Below are 23,918 nucleotides of genomic sequence, written 5' to 3'. Positions count from 1 at the left end.
AGGCAAGGGGAAAATCCACTCGCATGTGCGAATCGATCTGAGAGCGTCTGCCTTCGCTTTTTGTTCTTTTCTTTTGCACTAATGGGTCCGATATTAAGTTGGGAACAATAAAACGCTTCATTATTAGCAGGCAGCTCGATATTACGATGGAAAAAGGGCAAAGCAAAATTGCCATCACACGAACACAGCGAGCTGAACATTTCGATTGCCAAAACGAGCCTGCGCGCATAGAAGCCTGGCTAGAACACCTTTTTCCGCGTCTGTGTGCACGAATATTCGAATTGGAGTGTCATCTGGTGATAGTCCAGCTAATTAGATTCCATTTTCGGATTCCTCCATGGGGTATTCACACGAGGAAGAAATCCCGGGGATTTCTCCCCGGCACGTGCATCCCAGGACGAAAACGTCAGGATTTGCGATGTGCAAAAGCCTCGCGTTTTCATCTCGTGATGCGCGCGTGCCGGGGAGAAATCCCCGGGATTTCTCCCTCGTGTGAATACCCCTTAAGAGTAGGCTCTTGACACAGCATTGTTTTCTTCTCCTTTTCATAGGTTAGGAATAAATGATCGAGACATTAGTGTCTCGCGTGCCACGAACTGAAAGGCAGGCCTAATATGCGGCACAGTTGTGCCGGTGACTTCGTAAGATGACCTGAAAAAAAAAAAGGGGGGTTGTGGGAACCAAGTCTGACCGCAGGCGACCGTCCGGCGGAGCCAATAGGGAGTTTTCGTAGACCGCGTTTCCCCCTCTGCCAAGCCCTCCGCAACAAAGAGGCCGCTCCTGCGCCTGCGCGCCGATGGCCTTGGCTGTAGAGTTTCGGGTACCGTAGCGGGTTGCGGAGAGCGTGGCGGGACGGCGAAAATGATCCACGAAAACCCCCTAGTAACGCTGTACATCGTCACGGCGCGTCTTTCTGCCTCCGCTATCACCAGCTGGATTACGGCGAATTCACTAGGGCTGGCGTCGATTAAACGTTTTAACCCGATTAATTGCCACCCTTTAATCGATTAACTCATCGATTAATCGGTTGTGTATATTTTTATAATATATTGAAAAGAATGCAACCACCACTAAGCTTGCCTTTGAAGACTTATTTTACACTTTGGTACACGCCGCAAAGGACGTTTACGATTGACAATACATATACAGTCCAACCTAGAGCCACCAAATGAGCTGCGCTTAGAGTATCGGCACTCCGTTCCCCGGCATTGTTGTGGGCGCCGCCATTTAGGCTCGTGCCGATCGTCATGATTCAAAAGTTAGACATCCTCAGCATTAGATTCGGTGTAAGGAAGGTCACGCAATATGGATTTGTTGTGTCACGAACTGTTTAAACATTTGTGGATGGCGGAAAGGCGTTTCCTGTGATTTCAGATAAAGCTACAGATAACTGGCAACCATGATTTTAAGACAAAATATGGCGAAGTGTCGTTACTTTTAGTTTGGGCAGGACGACGTGCCCAAACTTCTTGTTTGGGCAGGTCGTCCAGGATAAAGCAGTGCGTGCGTTTCGTCGACCTCTTTTTGGGTACCGATTAAAAAACCGATTAACCGGCTAAAAAAATTGATCGCGATTAAAGCCTTCATCGATTAATCGGAAGGTTAATCGATTATATTGCCGAGCCCTAAAATTCACTGAGCGTGATACATGTACGCTACTCGTTACGAGTACTCAGATTCCCTCTAATCAATCACTCGTTCGAGTAGTTTTGTAATTATTTCATTAGCTTTATTAGAATCAGGATACTACTCCGATTCCTTTTAGAAGTACAAGCGGCGCATTTTGTCTCCACAGCCATCGTAGCGAGGAATTCTGGAACAAAGTCAGGGGGACGGTCTCCCAAAAGTCCCTGATTTCCAAGATGAGTAGTTGATATTCCGGTAAAACAAGACCCGTTTGCCAACCGGCCGAATTTGTAAATGTCAAATAATGGGGAAAGGAATGGTTTCGAGTGTTTCCTCTCCATAGTTTCCTTGAGTCCAAGACTGCTGACGATGAGGAAGATGCTTTTCTTAACATTGCTCGATTGGCTCCATCGGAGGACACAATTGTCTCTCTAAGGGGAGGGGGGAACGGAGAGTACAGCCTTGCCCCCAATAGCGAGACCCGAGAACGATACGACACGAGTGCAAAGACGACGGCGCGGTCATCAGTATGTCATCTACTAAAACTCTCCGAGTGGGCACTTGCCGAAAAGATGGCTAAATCCTCCATCTTTTTCTACCTTAATCCGGACCTTCTGAAAACCGGCCGAATCGCAGCGTCAGGATTCCGAGCGGAGGCCCCGAAAAGAGTCACGCCTGCAGGCTGACATCCGATCCGGAGCAGCGACACGTGCTCGCATTGGAAAAGCCAGCACTCCGCCAAGCTTCGTTCAGAACGGCGCTGCATCCACCCACCATACAAGTCAAAGGTGGCGGAACACACCCCACTGGGCTCGGCACTCGGGCACTCGACGACGAGATACTAGAGCTAAATCATCCACCCTCTTCTCTCGGGTAAGCTGCAAACAAATACTTGAGCATTTTCGTCGAAATAGTGGAGACCCACCGGCAGGGCGTACCGCTTCGAGCCATAATGTCAGAGAGAGGTACGTGGCAAGAACACTGTCAACCTTCTTGGCTAAGAAACTGTCGTTAACACAACGCGATGACCAAAACAAGAATCGGAGCAACTTATTTTACATCTCGAAGAAAACGGACTCAACGTCACATCAGGCTTTACAATAGGGAGTATTCATTGGACGCCATATTTGTGGGTGCTGTTTAGAGCGCATGCTCAGAACGAGCTCACACCAATAGGCCGCTAAGACCGGCACTCTTGATGGTGCGGAATGCACGTTGCAAAAGAACTGTGGAAGCTCGCCATCAGCACGCGCTCAGCATTCGCGCACACAGCTATGGCCGCCACTGAATACTCCCTATAGACATCCGAGATACGTAATATTCTATATTCCACGCGAGCCTCGTGTCATTCCTCGAACAAATCATAAAACAGCACAGCCGCAAATCGTTCCAAAACGCGGCGGGGATCAACCTGCGTACCTTCCTAGAGCTGCTCAGTGCGTACCGAAAAGCTAAAGTCGTTGCTCACCAAGGTCAGCACTTTGTACAAAAAGAGTTGTGTGTGCATGGGGCTCGCAGGATTAGAAGAAAAAGAGGTGCGGATAGTAAAGGTTCAAGAGGAGGAAGAAACATTCGATTCATAGTTGTAAGTCCGGCAGTATCTCTACCTCCGTCCTTTTCTTCTATGTGTTTTTTTTTTTTTTTTTTTTGTGGAAAGTTTAGGCTCGCCCGATCCTAGTAATGCACCAACTAGCTCAATTCAAGCCCGTAACTCAGCTGAGTGTATTGTGTAAAAAGATGATGTGAACACAAATCGTTGAATCTTTTTCACTAAAAAATGTGCATTGTACTCAAATCATTTACTCCTGCTTTGACCCCTATTGGGAGGCAGTTTTAATAAATAAAGAAAAAATCTTCGGACATTGAGCACACGGTTCCAAAATTGTGAACGGTGCAGCCGCTCGGTTCCGTGAAACCGCACGTAAAATTTAACGTATTTCAGCGAATCGTAAAGCTTGCGCAGCCGTTTAAACGACGATGATGACTGCGTTTGACCGGCAGCGCTTTCTCGTGGTAAACATCGGAAATATTCTGCAGCATGCCGTAGAACCCAATCCATCCTTTGGCTGTTGTAAGCCTGGACGGGGCCGGCGGAGTCGAGCGCCCTCTCGGATTTTCTCCGAATCGTTACCGCTGTTGGCTGCGTCTGGGGAGTCCAGCGGCCCAAGAACCGAATCCCGAAGCCTCCAACGATGCCGGGGGCATCCTGCAGCGCGACAAGGGAGCGACATTCGGACAGACCGCCAGTGGTGGCAGACAAGCCGCGCAGATCCGCCGTCGGGCCGGTGCTCATCGAACAGCTTGGAAAACTATTTACTGTTCGTGTCTTCCGTTCAAGATTGCAACAAAGCTTACGAGTTGTACCAACACCTCCCACGAAGGCTCCCAGCAGCTTCTATCACCCGAGGCTGCCGTTCCGTTGGGCTAGCTCATAGCACCGCAGACATTCCATACATGCAGTGGATGCTGAAACCTGAGACGGAACTAAAAAAGTGGGCTGCCGCTGCCAGGCTAGCACAAACAAATGGATTAAGCCGTGCTTACACTGCTCGTGCACATAGGGAGACGGTCTCTGCAGATGTCACCGCGTCTGCAGCCACGCACGATGTACGAGCAGTGCGGCTTTAAGGAAGTAATCGCGTGCACCCAACGTGAACGAGATATGGCCGGCGGCGGAAATGCTTATGCCCACTGCCGGAGGTAAACAAAACATGGCCCGAACGAGGGTCATGAGCCGCTCCTATCAACCGCGACACTGCACACCTCCTTCCCCGCCTTCTTTCCTCTACTTGCATTCTTCCCTTTCGTCTACCGCCCAATTCCACTATCCTATACTCGGCGTCAACTATTTTGTGCTCCGTTGTTAAGGTTTAGTCCCCCAACTCTGTCAAGCTAGTTGCCCGAGCGAATACGAATGAGACGCAATGGGCGCGTTCAGTAGCGGCTCCCTCAGCTCCGAACGGACTGACTCGAGTCGGAGTCAGCGGAGCGCCTACTGAACGGCAAAGAAAACCGCGGCTCCAAACCTGCTTCTACGCAATTTCCGCTTCCTCACCTGTGCCAGACGGTCTCCGAATAAACTGGAAGCAGACGATGGCGAGCACGATCGCTTTTATTTGACGCCAGAATTGAAGAAGTCTTGACAAGGTCGTTGAAGAAAAAGCGAGTTACTGTACAGATGAGCGCTGCTGTTCGAAGCGATGCAACGCGATCGAGCCCTTCGCTTGGCGGTTTTTGTCGGTTTTGTAAAACCGACGAAAACGTCAGCACACGCAAAATATACAGCTCGGCGAATCTACGCCGCCGGTTGCGATACTTGTATACGGCCATGCGTTCTTTCTGCCCTTCGTAACGAACTTCCTATAAAATGTATTCGTATACACACGGGAAGTTCGGCCGCGCTCGGCGATCAAGGTTCTGTCGGCTGAATCGAGCCTCAGCCAACGTTCACCCCAATTTAACAACGCAAAAAAAAAAAAAAAAAAAACATTATTCGGGATTATGCTTTCCGTGAGTGTCCAACCGGCTACCAAAGTCGCGTTCATACCCTGCCTCGCTCTGTTGAGCGCGGACAGGACTATCGTCAATATTACCGATTTTCCGTGCAACGGTGATGAAGACACGGCGTCAAATGAAAGTTTACGTTCTTTATTAGCATATTCAAATCCAACAAAATACGGTCCAATGCATTTTGCGAAAGAGCCTTACCTGAAAAAGAAATTCGAACGCGTTATTCGTCTTATCTTGAGCACTTTTCATTGACAAAAGCGAGCAAACCGCACCCCCACGACAGAACCGACGCAGACTATCCCGCCATTTTTTCTTCTCTTTTAGCGCCGGAAATCGTCACCAGTCAGGAAATGACGTAATCTTTAGCTTCTTTGACTCTACGTGCAACGTCTCCGGACTCGGTGCTTCGGAGCTCGACTCCGAAGCCCCGGAGTTGCGTGCACCGGAAGTGACTCTTGGCCGTCCAGTGGAAGGAGTCGGCGACTCCTTGTCTCCGGGGCCGCTACGGAACGCGCCCATTGCGAAGCCTCGGCCACCGGCTCTCGCAGCAGCGGCCGGCTGGAGCACTGTGGAAGCTAGACGAGCCTGGACAATGTAGCACGCAAGAGTTGATGCCAAGTAGAGTCGTACAGCTTTTGCCCCATCCTTCTTTCCCCCATGTCGTACATTTCTCTCTCCCTCTCAGTCATACGTTGCTTTTCCATTTCCTCACGTCCACTACATCTTACCCAAGTACTTGTCTTAACTTTCCTTCTACGTTAACTATGGACGTTGTCTCGCCTTTCTCCATTTTCTCTCTATATTTACCCTCCCGCCTCAGACAGGGCTCCCTCCTTTCCCTAAGTCGTCTCCTCTCTGTCTCCCGTTTCCTTCCCCAGCCTCTCGCTTCCTTCCTGCTCTCGCAAGCTTCCTTCCGACAGCAGTCATCCGACAAAACATCATCCCTTCGCGGCAAACATGTATCCTTTAGGATGGCGAATGCAACAACGCCACTTACTGACGAGGGTCTATCGTGCTTGGATCACTGGAGGGCTCAGCCGTTTCTGACCGCGCCTCCTTTTTTTGCCTCCTTTTAATTGTTAGTTTCCCCCCAACACAGTCCCTCGTCCCTAACGCTTCCCAATTTACATACGTCATTAGCATTCCAAGCAGGAACTCTCGAAAGTGGCGGAGCCCATCCCAAATTCCCAAATGGCCACCGGCGCGACGGTCTGTTCGAGGCTCGAAAACGACACGCGCGCGTACGCAACCTTTTTTTTTTTTTAATTTAATTCTAAATAGTCCCAAATTACGACACAAAAAAGCGGGGGATTAAAACCTGGCAAGAAACCCCTTGATGCTCATGCGGATATAGAGATAACTAAGTAATTCTTCCATCTCTATCGCAAGCTCATATGAGAACGTTTCATAAGGAAAACGTTCCAAACACAATAAAAGAGGGATCCTTACGAGTGGATAGACACGTTGATACAGGCAACCCCATTCCATAAATGGCGAAGCTAGGCGGCCGTAAGCGTAACACAACAAATCCCACGTCGATGCATGCTTTTCTTTCCTCTTCGTTTGTACAACGAAACGGCATAAAGATGCTTTCGAGATAACAAACACACACAGAAGGAGTTTTACCGGAACCCACTTGGAGCGCCGATTAAGCCTTCAGCGGTCAGTCCGAAAGCGAGTGCATGCTGCTGCGTAAAATCAAACGAGAACGAAAATCCTAAGCCGTGGCCGTCTATAAGAAAATGGCGCACCAAGAGGATTGAAATAGGAGTACACTAAATATCTTACAAAAAAAAAAAAGGAATATGGAAGCGACACCTAAAAGCCTTCTTAAAGCAACCACAAGCTCGGTAAAACAAGGATATGAAAAATGCAACGAGGGCAAATAGAAAACCGGATGCGAAGAAAATAAACGAAACCAACCTATTTCCCGAAGAAAGAAGACGAACGACGGAGCCCAGCAAATCGGCATCGCAAGTATCTACAGCCAAGGATCCCGGTCGGCGAGCGAACACCTTCGATGCATCGGTCCCCCGAAGAAAGCGCGTCGATATCTGGCGCCCAACGTAGGGCGAGAAAGCACAAGAAGAAGAAAGGCGCGTCCCGGTAGCACTGAGCACCCAATTTGCACAGCATCGCCGCAGAATGAAGCCACGATGAAGGCACGAGGAAAAGGGGAAGGAAAAGCTAGCAGAAGGGAATTCCCGCGCATAACTCCCATCGGCAGTCTGGGGATCTCGTCTATACTCCGTTCGCCCCCATGCTTGACAGTGCGGTTGAAGCCATACCTGCTCCTTGGACCAGTCACAGAGGTGCTTCTTTCAGCACGTAACCAGGCTCCCGCGTGTACATCAACACGCGGCTCTGACAACATGCCGCTGCGATGGCGCTGCTGTCGGCATACTCCGATGGTTGTCTAGGCAAGCGCAGCGCATGCTGTGAGCAAACGTTGTTTAGAACCAGCAGAGGGCGCTGCGTAGCTTCCACCGCATTGTCAGCTTCCGAGTAGACGGTGCGCCCGTTCCTCTTCCCGCCCGATGGTGCAGCGGAGGACCAACCTGTCGAAAAGGCGGCCTCGGTGCGCATCCAGGCAGGTTCCAGAAGAAACAGGCTGAGCTTGTTGCTGCAGAATACTAAAAAAGGTTAGCTGAACTTAGGAAAATAGAATATGGAGAAAGAAAAAGACAGGCATACCGTTGGACTACGAACTGTGCTTTAATACTTCCTCCTCTTTCTAAACCTTAACTTAGTGTTTTCTTCTTTTTTTTTAAGCTCATACAAAAACACCGCTTATATCCGAGACTTAACTAAACTAAATTTTTAATCACCCTCACTTCACCGAGACCTTGGCCATCGAGGAAAACGAAGCCACGTGCGTCAGCGAGCCCTCAATCAAGCTCAATACCAAAGAAAAACAATATTTGCGGTGTTTTATGACCCGGTAAGTGCGGGTGATTCAAATTTTAGCTTAGTTGGGTTTCGGATTAAGCGGTGTTTTTAAGTGGGTTTTAAAACAAAAAAAGAAAAAAAGTACAAAGTCAAGGTTCAGAAAGAGGAGGAAGTATTAAACCACAGTTGGTAGTCCTGCGGTATGCCTGTCTCTTTCTTTCTTTATATTCTATTTTCCTAAGTTCAGCTGGCCTTTTTTAGTATTCCAGAAGAAATCGCGCCCTACTTTGAGGGGCAGCTAGAACTGTACACTCATGTCCTGGATGAAAGTAGCAGAAAAAGAGCTCGCCTCCAACAAAATAGTCGCAAAAAGAAAACAAGCTTTCAGTTTTTCGCGTTAAAATAATCATTATATAGATACGAAACAATCGTCTCAGGGGAGAACGATAGTTTTAACCATTCTATTCAACCACTACCGCAGTTTATCGTAATTAGAGATGTCAACAATAGCTCGCAAAAGCTGAACGTCATCCGCCTATTGTAATATTTCCGAGGGATTTAGGCACGAACAAATATCGTTAACGAATATGGTGAAGTAGAGCAAAGGCGATAGGTTAGAGCCCTGAGGGACGCCTGATCTGGAGAGGTACGTAGTTGACCGTACACAACCGTATGAAATATAATTCCATCGGTATTGCCGATAGATCTGAATCCATTTGCAACGTGTATCGCAACGTGTAAAGGAGAGACCGTAGGACGCAAGTTTTTTAACTAGCAATGAAGGGTTTACGATGTCAAAAGCTTTTTTAAAATCAAAATAAATGGTGCCAACCTGCTGCTTCGACTCTATTTTGGCACCCACATATTCCGTAAACGCAATCAAATTTGTTTCAACGGAACGACTTGACATAAAACCTTGTCGCACATTTATACGCCTGAAAAAAAAAAAAAAAAGGAAAAGCGCACAACGTGACAATGTATGGCCTTCTCGAACACCTTGGCAAACGAACAGATCAGTGAAATTGGAGGATAATTGCTGAAAAATACTGCTGGCCCATCTTCGAATGTTGGCACAACTAGTGAAAAGTTCCCTGGAGATGGAAAAAGCCTATCTTTCAGCGACCGATTAAAAATAAAACTTAAAATCGGAGATAAGAGGTCGCCGCACCCTTTAAGTATGAATGGATGAATTCCAGCCGATTTCTTAGGTAGCGTCGCCTGAATCGCCGCAAAGAAAGTCGTCATCGCTGAGCTCGGGGACTGATAAGGACCGGTTTTCCTGGTCCGGCATGGTGCAGATTTGAGACGTATACTTCCCACGGAATCAAGAACAGTAGAAACAAAATCTGGAAACGCTTGACAGACGTCGCTCGGACTACTGATAAGTTCTGAACCGTTAGTGTTATCTTCTGAGCCGTTTTCTTTTTATTCGAGAAGTTCCTCGTATATTTTCAAAACCTTTGCGGATTTTTCTTGAAGCCTGATTCGACGCTTTGAGCGTAGTTTTGTGGTCACGACGATAAAGACGCTTGGCCAAAGCGCGCTCCCACTTGCACTTTTCGTACCACAACAGAATATCAGTCTGCTTGTAATGTCTGCGATAGAGTAGCTTTTTGCTCATTGCGTGTTTCAATGCGTGGGAAAACCAGCGAGGGTAGTGATTTGTGATACTGTGTTTGTAAACCGGAATAAACATCGTCCTTGGTTTTGTCACTATGTCTGTTCGCAGTGATACTTGTTTATCTATGTCATCTTTACGTGACGTAACGACTGACCAATCTGTGTTAGCTAAAAACTCATAAAGCCTCCCAAGTAATTTCCCTTTGAACACAAAAAAGCAGTCGCACGCGCGGATATGATGTACCTTGCAGGCACGTAGCCAGGGGAGGGGGGCCCATGGGGCCCGCCACTCCCCCCCCCCCCCCCCCCCCCCCGAAATCTTCCATTTTTCTGGGACCTCCTCTCCCCCTCCCCCTCATACAGCATTTTGTCATGGGCGTGACTCGTGACCTCATCGTTTAATATCGCTCTGAGATGTAAAAACGAACAAAACTTGAGAATGACGTAGTTGCTCAATGTTGGCTACTCCAACCCCGTGGACTACGCTCTTGACTGCGCCACGCGTCCTCTAGAGTTAGCAGATTTCGGCGACTTGGCCCGTTTGAAAGTTTGCTGGCCAGTTTAATGAATATAAAGACAAAATTAGATTGCAATATTGGACATGTGGTCTTCCTAGATGATACTGAAGGGGGCTGCATATTTTACGCAAGATCAAAAATAAAGCATACTTGACCTTAAGGTCAGCTTGTAGAATAGCATTACCGGAGGGTGAAGCTATGGTACGATATATGACGCGTCGCCTGCGAAGAGACAGAGGGTTGACTGAGTATGAATATGAGTAGAGGTCCCAGAACAGAACCCCGGGGTACCCCAGATTTTACAGGTCACAATGTTATCCATAACAACACACTGATATCAATTTGAAAGAAAGTCTCAAAGCCATTTAATTACACCCGTTTCTATTTTTACTTCTCTATCTTTTGTAGTCTTCTGTGCGGGACACGGTCGGAAGCATCAGAAAAGTCAATAAATCTTGCGCCAGTTCCGGTAGATAAGTGAATACTTTGATAAGCTGAGTAAATAATTAAAAAAGTTGAAGTTCACAGGAGGGTCCTCTTTGAAAACCATGATGATTAGGAAAAATAATACCGTTCATCTTCGGGTGATTCTTGGTCAGCGAATAAATAATCTGTTCGAAGAGTTTACACGACACGCGAGTTAAAGAAATAGGTATGTAATTTGTGAGGGAGTTGCGATCGGCAGGTTTGAAAATGGGGACGATAAGAGCGAGTTCCCAGTCGTCAGGTAACGCCTAAGTAGAAAGTGATTGTTGGTGAAGCGCTCATTAGCGCTTCACCAACATTAGATATGTCTTTGGCTAGGTTCAAGAAAAATATGGGATTATATAAGAAACTACTTATATCCTTCTTATAGCCTTCTTATAAGGTACTTATAGGGTTCTTATTTGATCATATGCGCTTATTAGATCGAGAAATTTCTTAAACAAAGAAGATTTTTCACAGGACCCTTGGTAACTACATCTGCCCTTAAGAAGCGAATCTATTTTTGATCTGTCTACTTTCCCCCGATTCTCCCGCGGCCAACAGCTACTTTATTATCCAATCACATTCGTTGGCTGCATTGCTCTTTGTATGCATAATCCAAGTATAGGTACACAAGAGATGCGAGGGCGCACTTTCGTTGGTTACAAACCGAGCCACGGACGCGAAAGTGCGTAGGGTTCGCTCAGAAATGCGTGTTTACGAAGTGGGAGGAATATTGGCCTCGAATAGGAGGGGGGGGTGGGCATGCTTCATCGAGCCATGAAGATCGTTGAACGCGAGACGGTGTGGAGAGCGGTGCGTATGCACCGGCAAAGTATTCGTTTCTCTATGGCCGTCTGTGCGTGCTGGCATGATTATTCTAAGTGCATGAGTGTGGAAGCCTGCTTACGTGGATTCGGAAGTCGGATTAGAAGCACGCACATTTACATACCCTACCTGCATTATACGAAAGCACGTAATTATACACCTGCTCATGTTTACACGCCACCGGTGCCGCGCATGCGCGATGGAGTGTGGGCAAGAGGCAGACTTATACGGTACTCATTCATTACATTACTCTCAATCGATTACGTTCGGGAGTAATTATTTGATAATATTTATTATCCCAACAGTAATCTGATTACTTTTGGAAGTATTGAAGCTACTTGTAACCGTCACTATATGTTTCCCTCGCCCACCTAAGGGCACCCTTTGAACAAAGTTCCCACAAAGGACACAGGTCGCCATTTTTAATTGAACTCACTCGCAGCTAGTAAAAAGTTAAAAAGTTACTCACCCTCATGGCCGCACTCACCTTCAAGTTATCTTTCACGAACTCATGAATTCACGCACTTACCAAACTCAGGAACTCACCGAACTCACGCCTCTCACCGAACTCACGAACTCACCGAACTCGCGCACCTCATCCAACTCATGAACTCACTCCCTCAGAAGTACACTCTTAAAAAAAAGCTAGTAAAAAGCTAGTAACTGCAGCAGACACTACCTCTTCCTGAGCGTTACTACCTTTCACTAACTATTTACTACCTCAAACGAGCGATAGGTAGCAAAAAGTTAGCAAATGCAGCCATTACTACCTTTTTTCCTGAGCGTTACTACCTTTTTACTAGCTTTTTACTACCGCAAAGGCGCGGAGAAGATGGCGGCGCTAGCTTCATACCCGATTGCCAGCACTAGCGACGTACTTCCTGTTTCGGATCGCAAGGAGAGGTATCTACACGCAATCGTAGCGTCAAATATTGTATGAGGGGGCAAGTTTAAGGGTTCGAGCTGACTTTATAACGACCGCAGCCTCCGAACCAGCACGACGTGAAAGCCAGCGCTGCAGCGAGCGCAGCAGCCATTGTTCATGCAATGGCCATGCGGCTTACTTGCTTTCCTTCTCGTTTGCATTCGTTTGTGAGCGTTTGTAATTTTATTTTGGTTTTAACTGAGATGAAAATAGCCACGTAGTGCATACTAAAAACGTTTCCGAAAACATGAAAAGTTCATTCGTTTTTTATAGCTTTTTTATTTTTGTATTTTTTTCAAACATGTTTTTCTTTCACAAAAGGCGCTTGGCAACATTGTACGGTAAGCAAGTTGGGGCCAGCCCGAGTTCTCAAGACGCTAATTTCTGCGATGTGAACCTGCCGTTTTTGCCTTGTGTCGTGTGCAGCTCTCGTGTTCCCGTGTTGGAGTGCATAGTTAACGCTCGTGCGCTCGACGGGGCGAGTGTGTGCGTGGACCTTGACGTTTCTGAGGATAGTTCTAACGAGCCGGTGCCGCTGTCACTGGATTGGGTTTCGTCGTCCAAGAAGCCTTTCTGCGCCTCCTCCTACTTGACACTGAGAACTTCTTCACGGTTTGTGTGTGCTCGGCGGTTGAATGATTCTGATTGAGCTGTCTTCGGTCGTGACAGTGCACTGTCACAACCGTTGATGTGCGTCGTAAATAGTGTATGTAGCTTTGGGACTAATGAAAAAAAAAATCAGTTTTGGCATTCTACGAGTCTTTATGAATTTGCTTATATCTTCCCCAAAAATGCGAGCATTCGTCAGTGTACTACAAAAATTAAGATGCAAGCAGCACGCGGTATTATTTTGCACGCATTTTTGTAGCGTAGCACGCGAAAGGAGTGCAGCTGCCGTCGTACTCCCCGTCAATTAGAGCCTTCATTCGCCGCGGGAGACGGCAAGAAAGCAGTCTCTCGCTGACGGCGACCGCATTCGTTGTAAAGGCTGAACTGGCTGAACCGCATGTAATCGATTCAGCGAGCGACGAGACCAGCGACGGAGACAGCGACGAGCGACGGCCATTTTTCACGGTCACCCGTCGCGTCGCTCGTTCTTTTAATTTCTAGGGAACGACGCTCATCGCCTTGGCCGCTTGTTCCCGTCCCTCTCATGCGGTTTGCCTCGTCGTGAGGCAAACCGCATGATGGAATGGTCTAAATGGAATGGTCTGTAAGCACTGACGTGCTTACAGACCATTCCATTTAGCGCTCTCTGGGCGGCACCATTTTGCTCGACCGCAGCGCCCTCTCCACACATCCGGGAAGTTCAGCGGGTTCGGCGGGGTAAAACGAGAGAGAGAGCACGCGCCCGACTCCGCTAGCAGACGACTCCGCTAGCAGACGACAAAATGGGAGGTTGCCATTCTTCATCTTTGGGCTGTATCGGTGGGCTGTACGGAACATCGAACTCTCGCTCGTGGCTGCCGTTGTGAAGTGGTTCGCGTTCTTAGAATAGTTGTGGCTACTCTAAAATCAGCCTATAGCTCTCTGTTGTTCCATTTGCTAAATGATCAACTAGCATATTTTTTTTTCCGTTACTTAAATAGCAGTTGAGTCAGCCGGCAGTACTACCCTCAACTACAGCTTGTATTTCGGCAGGAGAGCACGTTTTATTTATTATTTCAGACTTTTACTCATGGTCGCTAAAGGCCCACACCAGTACGAACCGGCCAGTCTGCCACAGTTTTCCTTTTTTTTATTTTTTTATTTGCACACAGGTAAGAGCGCAATTGGACCCTGTGGGTCTTTTTATCTAGCATAGTATTACACGACAACTGGCATACCAAAATCTGCGCTTGAAAGTTCCAAAATGACGCGATTTTAAACAGAGTTTGCACGCCAGCCGGACGCTAGCTACAGCCCACTCGGCGGAGCGGACGAGATGCGGGGTGAGAGGGGGAGTGCATTTTTTTCTCTTTTACCCTCTTTGCTATGACCCTAATGGAACGGTCTATACACGACGATAAGTTTGCGCACTCAAATGGTCAGTATAAAAAAACTTAAGGGCAGTCAAGGAAGTTAGCGGGGAGGAAGTGGCCGAGTGGGCTAACGCGTCTCATCTAGAAAGCGTGGGCTGGGAAAGCGTGCGATCTCAACTGCCGTAAGTTAGCGATTACAGTGATTAGGTAAGCGTGTGTTTGTGTTGGAAGCGATTGTGTGCTAAAAAATGTGGGTGTGCATGTTTATATGTATCTATTTGCAAATGTGGAAGGATTGAAATAAATAATCGGCTTCCTATTTTTTGTGTACGTTTAATTGGACGGTGACTAGCGCCACCTGGATTACTCATTTCCAGTTTCAATTTTTGTTGCGCCTGCCACCTGGTGGTAAGTGGCATAACCCCCCTACCTTTTCTTCCACCGGAAATCACGTGACTATAGTCGGATGCAACCTTAGAACAATTTTTTAGCTCCACCCACAAGCGCATTGCGCCCATCTGAATTGACCTTTTTCGGAGAATTTTGTGCGCATGCCCGAGCTTGAGGTGAGAGTGGGAAAGGGAAAGGCGCCATCTTTGCGGGCTCTCGTCGTACGCTGCCTGGCTTCGCTCGCATTGCTAGGCGCGTCTGTCCGGCACTGTCGCGATGCCTCACCGCTGCTCGGCTGTTGGATGTACAAAGATAAAAAAACACGCCGAACGTGAGCTTCTTTAGATTCTCGAAAGCTACCGCGCACCTCAAGAAGAAAGAAAAATGTATTCAAGCACTGCGACGCCAGAACTTTGACGGGACGCCTTGGCAGTCATCTGCGAACTCGCGTGTTTGCAGTGTCCACTTAATTGGAGGTTAGTTCAATCATATTTGTTTGAACTCAGGAGATACCCGTTATACTCCGTGCAGGCTAGTGATTCCCGACACCTGTCTCCGAACCGAGTTTCCTTGCACGGTACAGCAGGGCAGCAAATAGGTGGGACGCCAAGACTTGTCACGAAAAACAAACCTTTACACTGTCGCATAGTGTAAGAGCAGGCCAGCTATGTGCTGGCATGTTCCGCTCAACCTGCAATATTTATATTTACGCTTGAAACTCGTTAAAATATTGAATAAAAAGATGTCCTACTACATAATTTTATATCAACACGTCATCTAGTTCGATAAGTAGATCGATGACATAGCTTGACCCTTTTTAAGTACCACAAAAAGACGAAGACGACAAATCTTGTTTTTTGTTTTGTTTGTTTTAGATACCTTATCGCGTCACGCATAAAATATGATCAAAGGACTGGCATACACGAATCTCGATACAAATGCGCCGAAAGGATAGCGACTATGGGGCTACGCCTTACAAATATTGACACATCTTGCAATCCTTAAGACATATTATCACATCGCCACGGGTTTTACCGGAGAAATAAACTAACCCTGCAACGGCAGTCGCAAGACGCTTGAACGATATCGGCGCTCTTGGAAAGCGATATCAGTTGCCTGTAATGTCCCGGTTTCATAGACGGTGTGGTGCACGCGTGCTCCTTACAAGATGAATGGTGTGGTCGGGATCAAGGATCCCGACCACACCGTTCAACTTGTAAGGGATCAAAGTTGTTCACCATGACCTTCTTGACGTAAGCTTCTTCTTTGAAGGTCCATCCTATCCGGAGTTGTCTGCAGTCCTTCGCGAAGTACCGATCGACGCACGCTGTGTTGACGACCGGTACCGATGCAGCATCGGCACTCCATCCGTCTTGAAAAGCGTACAGACGGATGAAGTCGGCAGTGTCGAAGACGGTTGCTTTACTCGATCCTTCGGGATCGTCATCAGCCATTTGTAGAGAACGACAGCCCGAAAACAGCGAGAAAAACTTTCCACAACGAACGCCCCAAAACGATCGCGTCGAGGAAGCGGACGGGTTGACGGGAGGACGGACTGAGCCCTCAAACGTTTTGAATTATCTCCGCGAGGGTGCGCCACGGTCGCTTCAACGAACTCTGAAAAAGGTCAATTGCCTCCGCCGTCGAGAAAGTAGTTCGCTAGCAACGTTGCTTTTTATTCCTCCAGGAAACGTGTCTTAAACTACTACAATATTTATTTAATTCATTCACGACATTTAAATAATTTAGAATACGTTTTTGTCAACGAAATAGCTGTTTAGTAAAGAAAGAAAGTCATGTCCAATGTACCGTCTTCCCAATTCATTTTCTGTCCAAGATACTGTCTAACATAGCGTCTAACATACCTCTCAGCAGTGGTAAGCCTCGCGCCCGCTTCGAAATTTTCGTTGGCGATAGCGTCGCTGGATTCTCACGTTGTCGCGCAAAAACTGCTGCAAACGCAAGCCGATACCATTAAGATTTCGTGGCGTAACCTCGGGCACCTAAAACACGGTGCAAAAAAGCAGAATATTTGTCACGAGAAACTAGCGTCGCGTTGCTAAGGCCAGCAGCCATGTTGGGCTTTTCTTTTTTTTTTTCAAAAGGATCGCGATTGGTCCACGGAATCGTGACGTCATGAAAACGATTGGCTGGCGTTTCTCGGCGTAGGATTACATTTTCCTCTGAGAGGCATTTCCGGTTTTTTCTTAGCTTGCAACCGACTATAGTTGCGTCTTCGGTCTTCCGTCGGTGGTAGCGCTAGTTACTAGCTAGAGGTAGTAAAATACATAAATTCTACTGTGAGGCTAGTAACAGTTCCAAGCTTCTTGACCTAGTAACCGTTACTCGCTTGACCGTTACTACCTAAGGTTACTAGGTACCTAGTAACATATGTGGCAAGCGGTTACTAGCTCTTACCTAGTAAATACGAGCTTTTCTTTAAGGGTGTAGTTCTCGCCGTCACCACAGTCACGGCGCTGGCGCTCGTGCTGCGCGCGGGTTGGGCTTTCTTTTCCAACTCTGCCAATGCCGCTGCCGTCTTCCGCCGATCCAGGGCCAGCCGTCACGTCGTCAAGAAATGGTTTGTCTTTTTTCTTTTTTTCGTTTCGAGTCCTTTGGCGCGCCCGCCGAGCGCTTGAGGAACACAAGGACGAATCACGGCGAATCTTGGGAACAAGTATTCCTTACGGTGTTCCTTCCAAGTACCGAGTGTCGAGTGAGCGTCTGCATCGATGTTTATTTGGGTGGGAATTATTATTTTTCCAAAACGCAGCACCGTGGGTGTGTATTTTGTCTTTTTTTCCGCATGGAATATTTTAAACTTCTCCATAGTGGCAGGACGGCTTGCTGGGGAATTCGTTGTCAACTAGAGCTATTTCGGAACGGTCTGTCTTTATATTTGTCGTCGTTCGCACAAAGTATCTCATTTAAAAGAACTGCATGGTGGATACATTTATATATATGTATTTTTGGACGAGGTAATAATTGAAGAATTTTGTGCGTGTATTAATATTAGAGAGTTTTAGTAGATCGTTCCGATACCTCCGATAGCCCCGATAACGATACTATGCATGCGCAAGGGAGGCGGTGGCGGAGTATCGGGTATCGTTATCGGAGTCATTAGAACGATCTACTAAAACTCTCTATTATTTTTTATCGCCTCTCCCGTTTTTGTGGCACGGCACATACAAATTTCACCTCGAACGTTCTAATCTACCGACTCTGTGCTTCGTAAATTGTTCCACTTTATCGATCCTGACAAAATGATGATGAGTGTCAGACGCCTTCGGTAACCTTGCTGCTCAGACAATGTGTGTTTGTTTTCAAACTGGTCGACATGTTGAATACAAATATTTACAAACTACATGTACAAACTTTGTGTTTTCCATTAAACTCCTTTATTAGTTTTTGATAAATGGTAAACTTTAATGTCTTCGCCATTTTGAATGATTAAACGGCCTACTGGTGTAAGCGCGAGTGATTTTACCTTCGATATCTAAATTATACTCTACTTCTAACGGTTGATAGCGTAATTCGCCTATCGTGCACGCTGTCTTTGAGAAGCGGAATGGCGCGGTATGCAACTGAATTAAACAGTCTACAATTCTCCAAGATCTCTTTTGTTAGATATAAAAAATTGGGGCGCTTCATTTCTTCGGGCAGAGAAGATTGCCTCCGGGCACGCGTGCAAGCGTAGAAAATATATTTAATGACTTGGGTTTACATTTTACCCGCTCCCCCTGCTATTTCCTCGCATATATAGAAATCGCAGCAAAACAGAGAAATAGCGCTCCTCGGAAACGACTGGGACGTGCTCCGGCGCGAGCGCTACCAGTTGATGAATAATACCACGTAGGAATCTTGAGCAATGTTTCACTATTGGAGCTCGGAAGAAGACCCTTCCTCGGGCACGCGAAACGTTTCCCGGTGCTGCGAGTATTCCAACTCTGCTCAATGGCCCCCTCTTGAGCGACGACTAACCGGGTGTCGGATAGCGGGTTAGACCGTCGATTTGTTACCCCCAAATATTAGGCTGAAAGTAAAAAAGATCGTTTCATATCTCCCATTGCATGGAATCTAGAAGCTTATCGTCTGCAATTTTTCTATGACAATTCACAGTCGAATCAACTTTTATATCCTACGAAACGAAAGTAGCAGCCTTCAAACCCAACAGACCTTTTGCCGAATTACCCAAGCACCAAAACGCATGCCGGGAACGTAGGCACACGCCCTGCCCGTGCTGGCATCTGCAGCTGTAACTGTTCGAAAGCAAAAATCTAAAACAAACGGCACTTAACGGGTTTAAGCTGAGCTAGTTGGTTCATACTTCAGATAAGGCGAGTAGATATAGAAAAAAACATACACACAAAGAGAAGACCATACACACCGCTCATACTTCAGATAAGGCGAGTATAGATATAGAAGAAACATACACACCGCTGGACTAACGAGGGAGTTTTTCTTTCTTCTCCTCTTCTACGCACCCTCCTCTCTCTCGCGCTACACGAGAAAGAAAAAAATGTTCCTTCGCGGGCTAAATCTTCGGTGAAGTAAAAATAAAAAGGAAGAAGGGAATATTTCCCTCATGCGGGGTTCGCAGCAAGAAAGGAGGAAAAAGAAAACTCAGTTGTTAGCCCAGCGGTGAGTGTGGTCATTTCTTTGTGCCAATGTTTATTCTGGCTCAGCTGGATTTATCTGAAGGATGAAGTGGCACTTTGCACACGCGTTCTATTAACGATTTCTTTGAATTACTTACTTTATATATATATATATATATATATTTTTTTTTGTCTTGTAGGGAAAGCGGGCGGGTAATTTAGATCAATGCATATCGCGAACAAGTCCGGCGTTTCGGGCGTACTTCAGCCAGTGTAGGCATACTCTTTTTAGTTTTTACAGAACCCTGGCCTACAACTTGAAGAAACAAGTATCCAGGCGAATGGCGACAGTTCGCAGTCGGCTTTCATTTTCTCATTGGCTCGAGAATTAGCGAGCGCTCATAAGACGAGCGCACTGGAAGTAACCACGTTTGCCTCGAGGCTTACCGCCGTAGCGCCCGCTCGTCTCCTCCACGAAAAAAGAAAACGCCGCGGCTGCCTCGCAGTCTCCACGAGAGCGGCCGAGGCGAGAGCCCTGTCCACTCCCTCGTGACCCCGCCCAATCAAGGGCACCTTTCCTCCTTTTCCACCACTCGTACAGGACGAGCTAAGAGCGCCACTGCGAAGCGAGCGTCCACTCAACTTCCCGGAAATGGAGGTCACATGACCCGCCCGCTCTCATCCCGCAAACCCTCATCAAGCCCATGGCCCCTCAAGGACCTTATGCCTCGCCAAACTCATCAACTCACGCCCCTCAACCAACTCATGAACACAGCCAACTCGCGCCCATCACTCAACCTCGAACTCGTGAGTTTTCGAGGCCTATGAACTCACTCAGCCTCACATCCTCACGCTTCATCGGTGAGGGTGAGTGAGTGCACTCATGAGTAAGTTTGGCCCAGGTACGGCGAAGGGATTCTCCGAGCGAGAGAGAAAAAGATGAGTTACCAAAATGTGCGAATTAAGAAGGTAAGTAGTTTATAGTTCGTTCATTCTATAGAATAATGAACAGTATGGTGACATCCGTTTTCAAACAGCAGAAAGTTAGGTTGTTTTGAAGTCCGAAGTAATTCGGGGAATAACGATGGCTTTATTAGGTAACGGCCAATCCCCTTTCTTCTCGAGTAATCTAACTGAATACGTTTTAACCGAGAGTAATTGTGATTCGCTTACTTTTTCGAGTAACGTGTACAAGACTGGCATCAAAAAACCCTTGGAATGTCACGTTTTCAGCGTCGGTGTGAGTCCCCGTCCTCTACCATAAAGGGTGTAGCCATTACACCCTTCGTCCCATATAATATACACCAAAACTTCGAAGTTCGACGTACATTGCACTGACTGACGGTCCTACCATTTAGGCAGTCTTAGGTAAGTTACTTTTAAAAAGTAATTCGTTACAGTTACAGTTACTTTCAGAAAAAAGTAGCGAAGTTACCTTTACAGTTACCGCAACAAAACAGTAACTCGTTACAGTTACAGTTACTTCTAAAAAGTAACGATGTTACTTTTCAGTTACTTTCATATAACACCAAAAAAAAATTAAAAAGTACGCTTTTTACTTCACATTGTAACTTAGCAGCAGTTGCTTCTCGAAGTTAGTGTTCGAAACTTTTCACGCCAGAGTTGTGGTGCATATCAAAATACAAAACATGCGCAGTGCGGAGTAGTGGCGCTAATGAAAATACGAGACATGCGCAGTGCCTTACGTATATGGTTGTTTCACAGTTGATTCAGCCGATTAAAAACCGTTTGCACAGAAAAAAGAAAAACCACAACATGGATAGCGCTTCAAGACACTAAGATGTAAGTGTTCAGTCAGAAAGTACAAGCGCGTGCGTAAAGATAACTATATATTTTTTTCATAAAATCTACACGTGGCTATATTCGGCTAGTGACTCGCGAGAAAGAACGTATTCACAACTTTGTGAAGGCCAACTTGACACTCGAAATGTTGGAATAGACGATTTGGAAAGTGCAAAGAGTGGCTAAATTGCCACCCCCACCCCCCCTCGTTCAGTGATATATTATTCATAAAACACCGGAAAGTAACGACAAAAGTAACGTCGTTACTTTCATCGTTACCTCAGAAAAAAAGTAATAGAACTACAGTTACAAGTTACATTTTTAAAAAGTAACTCGTTACAGCTACAAGTTACCAAAAAAATAACGAATTTACAGTAACGCGTTAGTAGTAACACGTTACTACCCAAGACTGCATTTAGGAGAGGCTCGATGACGGTGGGATATAGCATATTAAACAGCTAAAGTTCCTAACGCAGAAAATATTTTAAGGGTGTCGGTGAGCTGGTGAATAATAACCACACTGAATTAACCTGAGACCGGGGTGCAGAACAAACATCAAAACGTACAAGAGACAGGAATTAAACAGCACAACGCCGCAGAAGCAGAATCGGGCCCAATGAGTCAGGCATAAACAGTCGATGATGCCCCTGGTACCAATAATAAACGTCTCATTGTACCTACTGTCTACGCCGAGCTTACCTACCCCAAACAACCTGCAATTTCGAAAGTCCTTCGAGGTCTGCACCGCCTTCTTATCGCAATTACCGGGTCAGCGTTTGGTCTACGGGTCGTTTTCATTTGAAAGAGCAGACGAAAAGCAGAAACGTTTGAAAGAGCAGACGACAGTTCGAACGATCAGGGGCCGTTTCAACTTGAAGACGCACTAAACGTATTCCGCGGGTGGCACGGAGAACTTAGCGGTTTTCCGGCGTTCATGTTGGAACAAAACAAATAAATCTGATGACCACAAGTATCCATGAATTCAACCCAAAGTACTTCCGGCCCAAGCAATCGTGGCCCAACGGCGTCTGTTTTCACAGCCCCTATCTACGTTCTAGGACGAACCGAGCAGGCAGAAATCACATACAAACTGATTTTCAACCAATGATAAGGTCTCATTGTACTTACTGTCTACACCGAGCCTACTTACCCCAAGAAACCTTCCATTTCGAAAGTCCTTCGAGGTTTGCACTGCCTTCTTATCGCAATTACCGGGTCAACGTTTGGCCTACGGGCCGTTTTCATTTGAAAGCGCAGACGACAAGCAGAAACGTTTGAAAGAGCAGACGTTAGTGCCCCAGTCGCGGAGCTTTTACAAGAAGGCAGGTTTCTTATAACGCATCCGAAGAATGCGCGTCCCGCAAGGGCCCACAGCCCCAGACCGGAAGTGCGCCCGACACACCACGGCGTGACGTCACATAGTTGAGTTGGTGTATAGCGCCTTGAAGACAAGGTTATCTTTAGTGGATACCCAAGCGGTAAACACGCGTCGACAAGTCTAGATGCGTCCGTTTCGACGCCGCTACGTGCTAACGTCGCGCTTTCTGTCGGACGTTGCACGACCCGCTTGCGCGGATGCCGACCAAAGCTTGGCGCTGCTGCTTGGACTCGCTAGTCATCACGTTTTGGGGGACAAATCCTTGACTTCTAGGTGGTAACACACCTGCTGCGGATATGCACCAGGTTGGTGTGTGTATACAACATGAAAACTGACACTACAAGGGCACTTTAGGCGGACCGCAAATATCAGTTTCTCAACGTTTCGCGCTAACATTTACTACAAAGGTGCAGGCATGTGGTAAAAGTCTACAGTGAAAAAAAAAATGAAAAAAAAAATGAACTTAGCTCGTTATAAAAAAAAACAACTGTTCTGGGTCATTTACGCCGCCACTTCGCAGACAATGCACGCGTACAGAGAAGTGCTGCCGACCAACAATAGCTTTTTCTTTTCTTTTTCTTCTGCTTAAACAAAAAACTTTTTTTGTTTCAACTTTTTTTTTTTTTTTTTTTACTGTAATCTTTAAACGCCGGGTTGCACCTCTGCAGTAAATTGCAGTGCGATACGTTGAAAACTCGGCTTTTGAGCGCCGTCGAAAGTGCCTCAGAAGCGTTAGTTGACATGCTGTATAATATGAAGCGCTCTGCTCGGTTCGAAAACGAGCAGATCATTGGAATAAGGTATATACGATAAAATAAGCGCCTGTTTCGGTAGAAAAAAAAATCAAAGCCGGTGCGTCGTGTTGAATGGCCCCGGCTAATCCACGGAGGTGTCATGGATGGACGCGAGGCACTCGGTGTTACGCAGCGATCGGTTTCTGACTGATGCGTTATCCTGGCGGCGCCCGTGCGGCGAGCTCAGACTCGAATGATTAGGGATCTGAATGGTGACTTCCCGTGAATGGGAATGTGAGGTAAATACTCCCTCCTCTGCCACGGCGAGGACAGTTTCTACGGCCCCCATGCACCCTGGAACGAGGGGCAGACGGGAAGGGATAAATACAAAACAGCAGCTGCGTGTCAACAGCTTCAACTCACCCAAGTTACTATGGCGCTGTCGGCAGCATCTGAAATAGACAAGAGCGGAGAGAATGATCAGTACTGAGCGAACAGTGGGAGCATAAAAAGCACTACCAGAGTTCCGGCACAGTATACGCTAATGCTTGCAGGGCATAATTCCCATACAAAAATGGTCTATGGACGTCTATGGAAAATCCTATGGTGAGCTATCACCTTCTTTGGCCCTCTATGGTCAGCCATTAGAAACCATAAAACACGCTATAGCCAC

The 23,918-nt window shown here is 46.9% G+C and overlaps 1 protein-coding gene across 2 annotated transcripts in view; it reads right to left on the bottom strand.

Annotated features, from left to right (window-relative positions):
• Positions 1–23,918, bottom strand: part of LOC8040054 — a 921,389-nt gene that overhangs the window by 744,385 nt on the left and 153,086 nt on the right. For both annotated transcript variants that reach the window (XM_040211831.3, XM_040211829.2), the window contains exon 2: positions 23,669–23,697. The gene's annotated coding sequence lies outside the window, so the exon portion shown is untranslated. The remainder of the gene's footprint in view (positions 1–23,668; positions 23,698–23,918) is intronic.

This window comes from Ixodes scapularis, unplaced genomic scaffold (genome assembly GCF_016920785.2).
Source record: "Ixodes scapularis isolate PalLabHiFi unplaced genomic scaffold, ASM1692078v2 PGA_scaffold13__105_contigs__length_92229423, whole genome shotgun sequence".
In the NCBI taxonomy this organism is placed as follows: domain Eukaryota; kingdom Metazoa; phylum Arthropoda; class Arachnida; order Ixodida; family Ixodidae; genus Ixodes; species Ixodes scapularis.
This window is presented reverse-complemented; position numbering and strand designations above follow the sequence as displayed.